General features: G+C 38.8%; 1 protein-coding gene across 5 annotated transcripts in view; it reads right to left on the reverse strand.

The window, feature by feature from the left end:
• The window catches only part of INPP4B (inositol polyphosphate-4-phosphatase type II B), an 822,790-nt gene extending 807,477 nt beyond the window's left edge, over nt 1-15,313 (reverse strand). For 3 of the 5 annotated variants that reach the window (XM_005555983.5, XM_005555981.4, XM_074040510.1), the window contains exon 1: nt 14,987-15,313. The gene's annotated coding sequence lies outside the window, so the exon portion shown is untranslated. The remainder of the gene's footprint in view (nt 1-14,986) is intronic. The other 2 variants (XM_045391863.3, XM_015450856.4) reach the window with 1 other exon arrangement.
• Nucleotides 15,314-16,807: the final 1,494 nt, after the last annotated feature.

Here is a 16,807-nt window from a genome sequence, read left to right on the forward strand (position 1 = left end):
AAAACCAAAGCAAACAAACACAACTTTGCCATTCAAATATCTTAAAATTTTATAATATCTGCCCTCCAGAACTTGTTCTGCCTCTCTAATATTGTGGTTACACTGTCCTCACCCAAGATACTATTCTTTTCGACTGCTGTTTCTCTGTAGAAACTCACAGCCAGTTTAGCCTATGTTTCCATTCACTCTGACAAGAGCTCTCTCCACTTTGCTCTTCACAAACTCAACTCTTCACCTTCTAACACACAGAAAGAATGAATGACCCAGCAAGCTCTTTAAAATAGCCCAGATGAAGTACAATAACAATTTTCGTCTTTAAAAGCTCTTGGAAGCTTGTCGCTGTTGTTGAAATAGCTTTTCCTGTGTAGCTACTGAAATTTGCGGCAGCATCTCTTCGTCCACAGGCCTACTGGTGCCTTTCGGTAGTCCCTATTATGCCAAAGTCACCTTCCCCACCATTGTCTTCAAAACCTCACTGTAGAACGCAAATCAGGGCCTGCCATACTGTGCCTAATAGTCATTTACTTTCTAGACTTGTTGTTGGGAAAAGCCACAGTGCTTTATTTTGAGGGTCAGTCTTTAGTTTTACTCCACACAGCAGTAGCTTGTTCTTCATACTATCCTCTGTGGGAAGAATCTTAAATACACCAGCCAGCCCCATGTTGTTAGCATAAGAGCCATGCAATATTGATAAAGTCAGATTTCACCCTACTCCTCTCCCTCTGTGCACTTAAAGTGCTCTTCTACATATTCGAGTGTTGTATTCTCTGAATATTTGCAGAACTTAATTTTATTTTATCTGCTCCACTTGAACCTAAGTCTCCAAGTCCAGTCATCCAACTTAACAAAGTCACACACAAACTAGAAGGTCCTCATATAAATTGGAAAAAAAGTCAATAATAATTTGTTACCATTCACCGAAGAAGGTGCAATAATATCTCCCTAGGTAGAGTGAAAAGTCTCATCATGAACAGAAACAATTTAGAATTCACCCAAGTACATTATAGCTATACATATTTTTAAGAAAGGGGTAAACATACTTAACATTGTCTATAGCGTGAAGGTAGAGAAAAACTTAGAGTCAGAAATATATTTCCTAAAGAGAAGTACAAACTTCAGGAAACTGAAATAAAATGAAAATATTTATCTATTATGACGCTGTTGCTGTTCTACCCGACCCCCCCCCCCCACCTACAGAAAAAAAATTAATCATTTCCTATTGAGAAACGTTAATGGTTCTTCCTTTCTGTCATTCATTCAACACGTATGAATTGGACAAGAACTATGTGCTAGGTATTATGCTAAACATTAAGGAGATATTGGTGAAAAATACCAAAACAATTCCCGCCCACATAAAGATTACGGTAGTTTGTGAGTTAAATAATAATGAATTTGTAAGTGTAAGGTGATACAGAAAGAGGGAGTTGAACAGAACTCTGAGGTACCCAAAACTGAAAGGATAATCAGGAAAATGATATTGCAAAGGGTGACAAGGCAAGAAAAAGGGTGAATAAATGGGAGAACTGATGATCTTCTTTCACACCAAAGTTCCACATTTCAGATAAATTGCCATAGCATATACAATTCTGAGCTCACAAGAAATTAAAGAAAATCTCTCCGTGGCAAATTAAAATTAAAATAAATTTTAAAAGAATAAGACAAATATAAAATGCCAGGAAACTACGCCTTGGGGAATTTAAAGCCCAGGTATATGAGAATAGATATTAAGGCCTTAAATCTATGTTATGTTGGTGCATGACCTGAGCCCCACATAGAATACGCAATACTCAAAAGTGAAATATCGTTCATAAAAGCTGGGCCGGAAGACTTCTGCCTATCAATAAAGAAACAGCTGAAGAAATCTGTTACTCTCTACCATAGTTCTGAGCATGAAAAAAAATTGACAACTTTCTCTAAAATACTGTTCATATAATCATACGTTTACATGAGTCCAGGGTTTAAAAGACTCTACTTAGACAGAGAGAGCTAGTGGAAGTCCATGATATCTTACAGGAAAAAAATGCAAATCCTCACTGGAGAAAAAAGATCCTCAACTCAGGTCCCTTAAGAATAGCAGAGTTTAATTTTAGACAAGAGTGGGCTCGCATTGAAAAATGAACATAAACTCAAGAAAACAAGCCATAGCGAGCAAGAGATAGCAGAAACAACCAAAAATTGTTGAACTTCAAGACTTAGATATCAGAGGTAACAGACAAAACATAAATAACTATACATGAAGTGCCCAAAGAAATAAGAGACAGAATTAAAATTCAAAAAAGGAGCAAGAAGTATCAACAATGACAAGACAAGTTTGAAGAGAAAAGAGAATATAATTGGCTGAATATTTTATGTTGACTTGGATCCGCTCTTCTCAGCTTTTCCACCATGCTCTCTGCTCTTGGAAGCTGACCTGTATGAATCATCGCAGCAATCATATAATGACCCCTGACTTCTGATGGACTTTAGCCAATGTGGATCATAGGTAGATCAGAGGGAGGAGGGAGAGTGAGTCCAGGTGTTTATGCCCTTCGCTTTTGCCCTGTGAGGTCTCCAGGAGTGGCTCTACCTTTTGACAGAAGTCATTGCTCCCTCTATGTGGACCTGCTCCACAAAGCCTCCCTTCTTCTTAATTCCAGTGACTTCTCCCTCACTTAGACTTCTGTTGCTGCTATTCCTGAGTTTCAGCACTATTCCTTGTGGTTAGCCTTTATCCTAACCAGAAAAAAAAGACAGAGCACTCCAAAGAAATGGCAATTACACTGACAGTGAAATTCTTAATAGTAACAATAGAAGCCAGAAAACTGTGGAGCAATATCCTCAAAGTGCTGAAAGAAAAACTGTCAAGTTGGAATTGTATAACATTATCATTCAATAGCAAGCTCTATACAAAGCAGTTTAAGACAAACAGAAATCAAGAACATTTACTAGCAATAGACTTTTATTACAACAAATATTCTACTTAGAAAATACCAAAGTTATAGAAAAAAACTAGCATGAGAATTTAATAAAGGGACTGATAAAGTCAATACATTAAAATCAATAATATTTCTATATGCCATTAACAAATAATTAAAACATTACTTTTTAAAAATATACCATTTTAATAACTACAATAAAAATGAGATGTTTAAGAATAAATCTGGCACAAGATGTAGAGGACCTTTCTCAAGCAAATGTTTGAACTCTATTGAAAGACACTGCGGAAGATAGAGATGCATTGTGTTCATGAATACAAAGGTTATCATCAACATTACAAGAGGTCAAGTCTATCCAAACTGATCTAATGATTATAGATATATGTATCTACACATACATAGATACATATATATCTCCAAGATCCTTTTATATTCAAAAATTACATTTAATAAAAGGAAAATTCAGTATCAAGAAAACCAAAGCAAGAATTTTTCTAAGGGATTAACACAATTTAATATTGCCAAGTGGTCAAGTAAAATGAAGACAGAGAAGTACCTATGAAATGTAATACGAAGTCTCTCTCTTTTAGTGACCTTGACAAAAGCAATTTCACTGGAGTTGTGGAGGTGGAGTCCAGACTATAATGAAATGGGAAGGTATAGAAAATACTGACCACCTCTGCCAAGATCTTTGGCTCTGCCATGGAAGAGAAAAGAAGGCAGCTAGAGGAGAATATGGAGTGGAGAGGGAGTCTTACTGCTTTAATGTGTGGAAATCTTGAGTGTGTTCCCTGCTCAAAGAAAAGAGGCAGAGAAGGAGAGGTGAAGATACTGGAGACAAGGAATAATGGCCACATAGAGATCCCTGAGACTGCAGGAGGAAACAGGATTGAATGCAGAGGTTCAGGGCTTAGTTGACCCATGCAGAAAGAAGAGAATGGCAACAAGATTCAAGAGTGGAGCAGGCACAGTGACTCATGCCTGTAACCCCAGCACTTTAGGAGGCAGAGATGGGAGGATTGCTTGAGTCCAGGAGTTAGAGATTAGCCTACGCAACATGGCAAAATGCTGTCTCTACAAAAAGAAAAAAAAAAAAATTATCCAGGTGTGGTAGCATACGCCTGTAGTCCCAGCTACTAGGGAGGCTGAGGTGTGAGGATCAGGTAGGCCCAGGAAGCAGAGGTTACAGAGAGCCAAGATCACACCACTGCACTCCAGCCTGGGTGACAGAGTGAGACCCTGTCTCAAAAAAGGAAAAAAATAAAAATAGATGCAAGAGTGTAGTAGACTGGGTGGCGGGTTATTAAAGGAACTGCTTGTATTGGCTTCTACTTTTTCTGGAAACAAAGATGTGGCAGGACCTAAGGATACATCCTCCCCTCACACCATTTTCTACTACTCAGCTTTGATGCCAGTAAATTGAGTAATAAATTTCAAAGAAATGGATAAGCAAGAAAATCTCAATACTGCCATGTAGATAGTTATTCCACCAGATCTAAGTCACAGTTGCTCCACGGTTCTATACAGCAGAGTCTTCAAGTGCAGGCCAGATATGGCTTTGCTTTATTTGACTCTACAGAAGTCTTTAGGAAGATAGAACATAAGGGGAAAATAAAGCAGTAAAACTGTGCAGTTCAGAGTGCCATTGAGCAAAAGAATTGTGACTTGTCTGCTTTTGCATATTAAAACATTAATCTCCCCACGGGAGAGAAGCTCTAGTAATTTCTCTGCAAATGTCTTCTACAAGGATTCACAAGGGTAAAGAAAGATTCCTCAGTATCCATTAATTTAAAGAACATGATACATACAGATCCTTTTGCGTTTTCAATGAATTATGATTAGGCTAAAATCACAAATTCCTCTCATATTTTTCAAAAAGCATTTTTCCTCTTCCCAAGATTAAGCCTCTGTGTTGAATAATCTGCAAACAAACTTCACCTCACCCATCAGCAAATAAATCTGCAATGTTCATGCAATGTTAGTTCACAACAGTCCTCCATTAAGAGATAGAAGATGCTTTATAGAATGAGATATAATCCATGGTTATTTTAATGAAGATTTATCACCCAAGGTGTACTTACTTTTTTCCTATATATATTGTTCTTACAGTATGTATAAATTCCCATCGTATCTGCACTTATAAGTAGCTATGGTACAAATAAACCTTAGCAGCATTAGCACCATCCAGCATAAACAAATCCTTCCCAAAAATAAAATATATTTTGTGCTCGAGACATATCTTCTGAAACAGCAGGAGGGAAAAACAATCCAGCATGTACAGTGGTTTTTCTACATTTAGCTGCCAATTTCTACGGATAGCTTTAGCCAGTGGATTTGACGGAGGTTAACATTTATTTCTACTTATGTGGAATGTGCCGAGTAGAAAATTCAGTGATGAGTAAAATTTTTAAGTGTGCCCGATGTACATAAAATGACCGTGTAAATGAAGCATATTGGGTTCCAAAGCTCTTATGAAAAGCAACAGATGTTTCCTTCCAACTATAATGTGTTTCTGGCCATGAAAAAAAATTGGCTAGAATGTTCAAAATGCATGATTAAAGATTTCCAATTCCTGGGCAATTTTATGATGATTGTCATCATAGGATCTTCAGACAGCATGTATATGTTCAATAGATTGATCCAGTCAGAGCTAAATAACCATTTTCCAATTTACAGAAGAGACAAATGGCAAAGCAAAGGATCCTACAGATACATAAATTGCTTTTAGCCTTTCTGAACTGGAAGTCACCTTCAACTTCATAACCACAAGGGAGGAAGCCCACCTCGCCCCTGCCACCACAGTGGTAAGCCACTCCCAAAGGGCATTTCCTTTCCCATCAGTTGAAGCTCAAGTCAAGAACACCAGTATATGTATTTAAACTGCTTTATGCAGATCAGGGTAACAATATTTGTTTAAATTTAATTTAATTGATTTTAGATGGACCATGTCTATTCACATATCACAGTCTCTACTCCCCAACCCATTGTCTTACACCTAACCCATTTCACATACACACACACACACACACACACACAAATAATTTTTATTGGATTTTTAAATTTCACAAAAGAATGTCAAGTCTACGAATCATGTTTTAGTCAAGTTTTAGGTCTTAAGCAGCCATAAAGTGTATTTGAATAAAAACACTGTCAGAAAACCTAACAGTGACAGTATGTTGCTTCCCTTTTGCTGAAGCCTTGTTTTATATGCTATTATGCATAAAGGATCGTTTGGGGAATATATAATCAATTTGGATTTTTTCTAGTTTGGAAGATTTTTTTCTAGGTGTGTTTTGTTTTTGTTTTTTTTTTTCTATTTTGGAAGACTCAAGTTTTTTTAGGGACAGGCAAATAATATACACAAGTGAAGAGGGTCAAGTATATGACAATAGGGAATGGTGGAGACCATGACATGTGAATAGACAAGTTTGTTTAAATTTAAACAAATAAAAAATTTAATGAAAGGAAAACCAAGGTCTCAATATGCAAACAGGTTAAAGATATGAATTAGCCTACAAAGTGAAGTACAAATAAAAATACACATTTCAAAAATGTTCAATCTCAAACAATAGTAGAAGAATATAGTACTTTTTTTATTTGTATAAATTTAAGGAGTACAAATACAGTCTTGTTACATGGATATATTGCATAGCACTTTAAAGCTTAGACTTCTGAGTAAAATCAATCTTGGTCCAAGACCCAATTCTACCACTTACCTGCTGTGTGATCTTGGGTAAGTCACTTAACCTCTCAAAAAATAAGTTTTCTAACATTTAAAATAGGAGTGATAATATTGAGATCATACAGAAAATATCCATCGCAGTGTGATAGCAAAATATTTCCAATAATCTTAAGGTCTAAGTTGAGAGGGAAGGCTAAACAATTGATAATAATTCATAGGCCTAACTATTAAATAGCAATGAAAAGTTAGACAAGTGCTTACAGTCATGGGAATGTGGTGCTTTTTTTTTTTTTTCTTTTTTTGAGACGGAGTCTGTCTCTGTGCCCAGGCTGGAGTGTAGTGGCGTGATCTCGGCTCACTGCAAGCTCCGCCTCCCGGGTTCACGCCATTCTCCTGCCTCAGCCTCCCAAGTAGCTGGGACTACAGGCTCCCACCACCACGCCCGGCTAATTTTTTGTATTTTTAGTAGAGACGGGGTTTCACTGTGTTAGCTAGGGTGGTCTCAATCTCCTGACCTCGTGATCCGCCCGTCTCAGCCTCCCAAACCAAAGTGCTGGGATTACAGGCATGAGTCACCGCGCTCGGTCCGTGGTTTTTTGTGTTTTTTGTTGTTGTTGTTGGTGGTGGTGGTGGTGGTGGTGGTGGTGGTAAGTATTTATTGCTATGAACCAGAACAGAGCTTATCACAGTACCTGGCAAATAGTAAGTCTCAATCAATAATTCAATTGAATTGAACTATAGAATTCTAAGTGACAAAAAGCAGGCATTCATTTTTCACACACATACACACACACATAATGTATCTCAACTTATCTAAAAGAATCACAGAAACCCTAGAAGTAAATATGATATAATGCTAACAATATTGTCTTTTGATGACTTTTTTTCTGACTCTTTAGGCTTTTCTCTACTTGCCATTTTTTTTTCAATGGAGACTTATTACATTTATAATGAGAAAAATAGTGAGTAGGAAAAAAAAGAAAGAAATCCTAGAAATTGAGTAGAAGCCAACTGTATCCATTATTTCTCATTACACTAATCTGAGTGTATACTATTCTTTACTCCTACTCAAAATATAAAATGGGAAAAAGGATATGAATAGAATGAATAAATTGAGAGGCAGTCTTTAAAACATACCCTATGAAAAAATATTGCAGTAAATTTCAAAAAAAGTCAAAAAAGTATGTATCTAATATTAAGAAAATTATACATATGCTTTGCTGCCTATATAACTTGCAAGTATAAAAATCATGCCATGGCATAAACCCTTTAGGTACAAATTACAAATTTTTTTACAATGGAATTATATTTGCTTTTAGATACTTAATGTCACAAAGATTCATACATAGTGGTTATCATCAACTTTTTTAAATCTGAAAACATTCTATTCATTTAAAACTTCAACTCTATATGAAATCCAAAAGGTGTATTTCAGGAGATCCATGACATTCTCCAAGGGGAGAACCAAATAATTTCTCAGATTCCCAAATTCTCAAACACACTCACCACAGACAGCCCTAGAAAGTGACAAAATTTGTCAACCAGTGCATCAAGTTACATGGGGGTGTGGCTGCCAGGCCATTCGCTGGGCTCACTCACTGGAAGTTCAGTCTCCAAAAGGATGTGACTTAAATTCACACCAAAGGAAAATTATAGCTTACTATATGTCATGTACCTTTAAAGAGGATGGTAAAATCTTTACTCATGTAAAGCTAAGTTTCTGCATTCCATGGGTCTGTTATATCTACAATGTCTGCCGCTTATAAAAGTAAAACTTTGACTGGGTCTGGTAGGCTCAAGCCTGTAATCCCACCACTTTTGAAGGCTAAAGCAGGTGGATAACCTGAGGTCAGGAGTTCGAGACCAGCCTGGCCAACATGGTAAAACCCCATCTCTACTAAAAATACAAAAATTAGCCTGGCGTGGTAGCGTGCACCTGTAGTCCCAGCTACCCGGGAGGCTGAGGCAGGAGAATCGCTGGAACCCAGTAGGCAGAGGCTACACTCCAGCCTGGGCGACAGAGCAAGACTCCATCTCAAAAAAAAAAAAAAAAAAATGACATAGAACATAAACTGAAGTCTATACCTCAATCATGTAACAAATTCAGATACTTAATTTATCTAATGCCGAGTTCGGACTTTTAAAGTAAAATATGTATAGTGTTTTTACTATAGTAATTATTTTTTAAATTTTCCTTTTTATGATAACTGTATTTGTAAATAACTGCTTCGCAAGTCTATTTCTTTTGATGTAACTTCTAAGGTTTGCTTCCAAAAACTCCTAAGAGGGAAAATGTGAGTGGGATTGTAAATGAAATGAGAATGGCCACGATTTGACAATTATTGAAACTGGCTGATGGGTGTGTGGGAGTTCATTGTACTACTCTATTTTCCACCTTTGAAATGTTACATAATAAAAAGCTTTTAAAAAAGGAAATGCATTTCTTAATTATGCCAATTTGGGTTCATTAACTTATTTTCTTTGTTCTCCATTCTTACAATAGCCACATCCAGTGAACATGGCTGAAATGTCCACCACATTGATCTTGAGGACATTCCAACCAGACACTTAAACAATACAGAGAATGCATTCTGATGCACAGATGACAGAATAAATTAATTTACTCTGCTATGTCCCATAATTTAATTATTCAGCCAAAGGCAGGGGTGTATATATCCAGATTAACCAAGAAGAAATTGTAAAACAGGTTTCAGCTGTCATTGAAACCAATAAATTATAGTACTGCATGGCTGATTCAATTTGGTCATTGGTGACCAGGTCATCACTATAACAGAGAACATTAAGGGATCTACTGAAGCATCACTGAGGTAATTTGCATTTTTTCTGCATTCTTCCAAGGGCAATGCAACAGAAAAAAAATTAATAATTATAGTCTTTGATTCCTAGAAAAAAATAATTTGCTCAGCAGATGCTGTGAGAGGATTAGGATTAAAAATGCAAATGGTTAATACAATGTCTATTTTAGAATAATCATATGCTTTTTTCTATCATGTTCATTTAATTTTCTTTTTTCCTTTCTCTTACCCAGACACAAATAGAATTTTAGCATATTTAATTTAATTAATTCCTAACAGTTCCTCACATAAGCAGATCTCCCATAAAAGCAGAGTGTGTTAAATATTACAACCAAATCCTTAAAGTATTACTCTTAATCGATCTTCTGATTATACTACTAAGAATTTAGGTGCCTGTTGACTTTAATTTTATTAACTCACTATGATATAAATAAATTATGTTTAAAAGAAAAGCTTTAAAAAAATGAATATATTGTACTTATAATGACTCAAGGTTTCTAAGCATTGCACACTGCCACCTAGTGCTGAATGTCTCTTTAATGCCAAATGCATAATGGATGTCTTCAACAAAGTGGAAATGCTGTAATTTAAACCAAATTTATTCAGAATGACGGTCTAAAATAATTTATTCATAATTTCTTCAAAATAAGAATGCTATTGGAAGTAAATGAAATGACACATACCATAAAATCACCCCTATCTCAAATTAAAATTTAAAAGATCTGAGTGGATCAGTTAATATAAAAAATTGTAAGTTTTGTTAATAAAGACATACTGTCTTTTTAAAAACAAAGTGATTTCCAGGTTGCATTAATGAAGACAAAAAATTTTTACTTTTTTTAAAAAAGTGATTTTTAACTACTGTGCATCAACTGTGCAACTATTCTCTTATGAATGTGATGCGTGCTCATTTCTAAGTGGAATATGTCGTTATCTAGCAAGTTTTGCATAAGAAGATGTTGAAAAAGACATCATAGAGTGTTAACTTATCACTAATAGTACTTTAAAGCTTTCTTGAAATAGCCATAATCTCCACGCACCTATAAGTTCAAACTTCAATTAAAGATCCCACTGATTTTTAGTCCTACTTTATTTTTATTTTCCCAGCATTGAATAGTTTTTGTGTTTTGGTTGTTCTAGTGGCTACAGCTCATCTCTGATCTTTTGGCTAAGAAAGCAAAGCTCCATGAAAATGAATGAGAACCATTTTGAAAGAACTAAAGGAAAGATTGCTATTGATGGTCAGGGAGTATATTCTATTTGATTCATTGTATTCTAAAATGGTAGTCCCCAAGTCTGATCTACTTAATGCACTACAACTATCTATTCTAAGAACTAAAGTGAAAGGCTCATATTTCTGTCAAATTCTTCATAGTAAAAAATATTAAGATGATTCCCTGTAAATGATTGTCGCTTAACATTGAAAAACTCACACTCTCTTTTGAGAAACATAAAAATCTCGAAGTTCTCCTTCAAAGCTATTCAAAATGTATAAATAAATGATCTATTATAAACAACTAGTAAACAAAAATTTTAAAAAATTATATTTTCTTTTGATCTTGGAAGATACTTTACATCGATGCTGTTACTCCAATCATTAGAAGTCAGCATGACAATTAAAGTTGTCTGTGTATCTCACAAACTTTTCTATCCTTGTGAAACAACAAAGAACAATATTGAGTAATTTCACCATTGTTTGTTGCGTTGCTTTATTTTCATAACCAGAAGAGCATGTAAAGATAGATAGACATAGATAGATGATAGATAGATAGATAGATAGATAGATAGATACTCTCCTTTTAAGGGAGGAGATGTTGCCCTCATTCCTTTGAATATTATTGATTTAGATAATTCCCAAAGAAATGTATCATCAAAACTACATGATTTGAAAAACTTCTCAAAATTTCCTTTAATCGGTTTAAACAAATTACTGCCAATTCTATTTCACTTAGTTCTGCATAGGGCTATTTAAAGACTTTCAATACACAATCAGGAAACCAAGTTGGCGTGGCTGCCTAATACAGAAGATAGAATTTACTCAAAATGTTGCAACTCAAGAAACTCAGTTTGAAATATATTATTTAAGGACACACACTGTATTGAAACACAATTCACATCATGCTAGAATGACATCTATCATAACAGCTAATGTTTGGTGAAATTACACAATCCATTGAAAAAAATCTAAAGTTCTGGCTCCTAGATATGCCATTGGCCTTATGGTATGCCATTGATAGTGAGATACTTTCAAGAATATATATATTATATATTTATAAATAATAATCCTAACATAACATAATATACTGGATATACATAATCCATGTATATTATATATATAATATAATCCATAAAATTTCCTAAACATTTTAAATGCTTCTTTTAATCCACAAGGTAGTGAAAATACATTTTAAAAAATAAACTAACATACCTTGATTCAAGTGACAATTGCATCTGAGACTGAAAGAGTAATTAAAATTTTTGCACATATCTTAATGTCTTTTCCAGTTATATACTGATCTTTTCTAGGTATATACTGATCTAAAGTTTTAGAACTCAAAGACTATATGTACTTTGCACAACAAAATTCAATCATAGCATCATCATTTGGATTTATCTAAAAATAAATGTTTAAACTAAAATTGTTTAATAATCTCATGTCTGAAGCCTAAATATTATAGTATATACGATTAGAGTATGCTCTAAAGAGTTCTCTAATCAAAGGTTTCTAACTCGACATTTTTTGAAAGTATTAACAAAATGGCCTATGGAAAGATTCCTTAAGGCTTTAGAAAGATATACAGGACATGTTGAAAAACTAAGGTACATAATACAGAAGAGACTCACACAGCTTTCACCTGAACATTTAACTTGAGATTATTTAAAACAGGGCATTTCTGTCTATTAAAATCCTCATAGTTGTGAAAGACAAGAATTTATTTTATACAGATTAGGTATGATATTTGTATACCTAATATTAGTACTACTGGGCATTACTCACTATGAAATAAGAAAATGTAATAGATATTCAGTAAGCATTTTACTTACTAATTATGATTCCACAATTTCTTTAACTTTTTGTTCTCAGATGTCAAATACTTACCTAGAAACGGCCACTCATTTAGCTGCTATGAGTTTTAAGATCAGTTGGCAGGTTTTTTTTCTGTCTTTCAAAGAATTGCCATCTTGAGTTCTGCCTCAAGGTAGTGAAAGTTAACTTTGTTACCCATCTGGGGATTTATAGTACTTATACTAGAAGATACTCCAAGGTTTCAGAAAGGAATTAATTACTTTCAAGTTGCACAGTTTAGAACAAATATCTGGCTTTTCCCTAAGCTTAATGATTTTCCATTTCATGCAACTAAAATATAATAGCATTATTTTATAAACAAGTTTAACTGATGATTCTATGATATTAGAGCCATTTAGTGTTTTGACAAAAATCTTATGAGAAATGAAGTCATTCAGTTTGCAGCCCCAAACTGAAGCTCGAACACAACATTTTAAAAGTATTTTCTGCCTATACCTTTGATTGCGTGCTACTTTAAATAGAGGGACAAGACTAAATGGTCTATCTGGTTGTTCTTATACTTTATAAAGAGTTAAAAGCAAATTTGAGTTATAAATATGCACATCATAATGATCATTAGTTTATCACAAATAAATATTGATTTGCTTAATCAAAGAGAATACTCTCCTAGAATAAGAGCAGTATTTCAATCAGCAAACATGTTTCTTAATGACACTGAGCATTTAGCCTATCTTCACATACACATTTCATAACCTTTCAAGGACAATCTTCTAAATCACATTTTAAAGAAATACACTGAAAAAGCAATCCATTTTGCAATAGCATTTTACATTACTACAAATTCATGAAGTTAAACCTTTAATGCCCATGTACCTTTCACAAAACTATTGATCATTCCCTAACAATGCTTTACCGGATTATATCACAAAGGAACACATAATATATGTATGTGCATCAATGCATAAAGGAGAGGATGCATTTCTTTGTATACTATGTGAACTGACAATGCCCACTTGCCCAGTCCTTGCTTTACTCAACTTCTTACACATCATCAGCCAGCTGCCCTGTTGAGGATTCCTTGCACCTTTTGTGCTGCTTTATCATTGAGTCAGATTACTACCATTTCTGGTCCAGAACTCATTAAGAAAATTCCTTTTTCAAGCAAGGTCTTTGAAATGTAGTTGTACACCTATGAAAGAACTATCTGGAGCTTATCTTGAGAGAGAGAGAAGATGAATTTATCCTCTGTCTTTAGGCTTTTTCTTACAGAGCCACACCTTTATAAACAAGTTCTGTCTGTCATACTGAGAGGAAGGAGATACTCAAAATGTAACATCTGGAGTCATAAAATGTAATGACCTCAAATACCATTCTAGAAAGAGAAATGAAAACTAGTTCTGGTTAGGGAGAAGATAAGAGAGTAAAAGGAGCAAATTTACATCATTAAAACAAGAGTAATAGAAAACCCTACCGGGTTTTTCCAGTAAGTTTTGTGCAGCAGCAGCAACAACCTAAACAATACGTGCTTCCTCACCCTCTTGTCCCCAAAGAGAAACTGCTGGGCCCCTCCTCACCGCCTCCCCAGGAGCAGAGACTATTGCCCCCAAGGAAGGGAGAATTCAGAAGCGTGGGAAGGGGGAAAAACAGGTATATGTGGTTCTAGCATCCTCATCTTCATATCAGCTACCAGCCTGTAAGTACATTCAGGAAGCAGGCTCCCAGACATTCTCCGGCCCTGGGCCCTGCCAGAGGTGCCAGAGAGCTTGAGGAGCCTGCGGCATAGTTCTCAGACCCGAAACAATGACCTCCCCACTCCAAACCCAGGCACTCTCGCGCCAAGGCCCTAACCTCTCAGCGAGACCTCTTTGGGGTAGGACAAGAGATGCTGCCTGATGGCCGAGAGAAGACATGCCAGGCTTCTCTGCCAGAATGAGTTGTTGAGGGTGGGATGAAGGTGGTCAAGGAGATGGGCTATTTAATTTTAAAACAAAAAAACAAGGCAACCAGGACCCCCAACACCAGTCACCCTCACTCCCCACCACTGTCCCTATTCCTTAAAGGACTTCTTCGGAGGCCGGCGGCGGCGGCGGCGGCAGCTTGCGATCATCAGGATTGGGAGTGAGAGCGAGTGCCCGGGCCAACCTCAGCGTCTCTCAGGGACAGCGCAGGTGGGCGCAGCCTTGGAAGGTCAGCGAGGCCAGAGCTCAGAGTTCCACGGGGACCCGGAGAGTGTGCGTGTGTGAGTGAGAATGCGAACACGCGCGCTCGCCAGGCGGAGGGGCGCTCGGCGAGAGGGTAGGCGCGGCGACAGGGGTACCCCAGCAGTCAAGGAGAGACAGCACCCCCCACCCTTTAAGCTAAGGAGCTGGAGGGGTGATGGAGGCTGCAAGACTGAGAAACTTGATGCAAAACAGACAGGCTTCCCCCTCCAAGACGTGCCGCCACGCTCTCAGACACGCTCCCTCGCCTTCCGGATTACCCACCACGAGCCACTCCACCCTGCAAAATTCCCCACCGAGCCCTAGGATCCCAGGCGGGTAATTACCTCTCCCGGAGGCGGAGTAGGGGGCGGCAGCAGCAGCAGACACTTTTAGCCTGACTTTCCTGCGTTCGCTTGTGAGCCTGTGAGCGTGTGCGCGCCCAGGAGGAGCTGTAACCTGCTATTTATAGACCGAAGCCTCAGCACCCGGGGCTGAGAACCCGGAGGAAACTAGCAGGCGGCGGTGACGGCGCAGGGCGCGGGCCGCGGCTTCGCGAGGCTCCAGCAGCTCCCCCAGCCTCTGGCTTCGGCCGCGCTCTCTGCTCGCTCCACGCCTGCCAGCCCCGCGCGCGCCCCAGAGAAGTTGTCACCAGCGCGGCTGGCTCTCCGGCTGCTCACACGCCCCCTGGCACAATTGCTACTTTCTTCCCCCCCCAACCCCCACCCTCCCCGCTCCTCTTCCTCCTCCTCTGCTCTCTCCAAGCGGTCTCCTCCCAATGTCACCAGCGACCGAGTAGAGGCGGCCGCGGCAGCGACAGTCGCGCAACTGGCGCAGCTCGCTTCCCGCTACTGATAGAGCGGAGACGGTGGCCGGGCTGCCCACCCCGAAATCACCACGCTGGCTCCGTGTGCTGAAACCCCGCACCCCGACCCCTTTCTGCGGCCCCTCTGCCCGCTGGGTCTGACACCCAGACTGGGCTGTGGGATCACCGCTACCGCGAAGAGGGGGGACCCGAGGCCGCCACGCTGCCGCGGGGGCAGGAGAAACCACAGAGAAAGAACCCGCGGGAGGAAGAAAGCGCCCCAGTCCTCGGCCTATGGCAGCGCAGTCCCCAGACCGAGGGTTTTTTGAAGGGGCTTGGAATCCCTGCTGTCACTGCCTGCGTCTAGGCATCCATTCACGCCCGCGGGACCCCCGTCTGCAGCCGCGCTGGGACCCCTGTCTCTTGCCTCTCCTCCCCCTTGCCCCGGGCGGAGGTCGGGCTGGGGAGACCAGCTCAGAACAGCCCTCGGCCACCCACCGCCAGTCCCCACGTCGCGGCGGGTGACTGAGGCCGAGATGCTCCCAACTAGCCTGTGACATGCCTTTGATATCCCTGGTGCGTGAGGACAAATCCGCCCTGAGTGTGTTGGGGTATCAGGAAAACGGGGTATGTAAGCAAGCGCTCTGGACGGAGACTAAAACTCCCCCACTTCCTAGCCAACAAGCCCACAGGGGAAAGCACGCACCCTGGTTATTCCCGGCTGTGTAGGGTGTGGGGCAAATGACTCTCCCCATCTGCGCCTTACAGGTGCCACCTGGCGGCTCTCTCGGAAAGCTTTTGATGGAGCCATTCAAAGGTAAAGGTGCCCAGAGTCAGCCCATAAAGACACCCCAGCCCTCCTCCCTGAGGGCGTTTTAAATTCACAGTTTAAATAAAGCAGTGTACGAATGCTTGTACACAAGTGTTACATTTGCCATGCAAAAAGACTGGAATCTCAAAGTCAGGACAGTGAAATCAATTTGGGTTAAGTCGGGGCTTAACAGTTTCACAAACTAGGAAGCTGTATGTACCCCCAGCTGTCACCCCTGCTGTCACTGCCTGCATCTAGGCATCCTTTCACTCCTCAAACATTTGACCATCACATTATAAGCCTTGCCAGTGAGGACAGGGACTTTGCGGGGGGTTTTGTTTTGTTTTTGTTATTTTGGAGGGGGGAGTTGTTTGTTCGTTTCATTTATTTTTCTCACCACTCTGCTCCCAGAGCTTGGGACAATAACTAATATTCTGTAGTTTCAATAAATGTTTATAGAATCAATTAATAAACACTATAGCCCAGAAATTCCTTGGCGCCCCTGAAGCCCTTCCCTTTGTTTCTCTTCAAGCCTTTTCTCCTATGCTCAGC

Source organism: Macaca fascicularis, chromosome 5, assembly GCF_037993035.2.
Source record: "Macaca fascicularis isolate 582-1 chromosome 5, T2T-MFA8v1.1".
In the NCBI taxonomy this organism is placed as follows: Eukaryota; Metazoa; Chordata; class Mammalia; order Primates; family Cercopithecidae; genus Macaca; species Macaca fascicularis.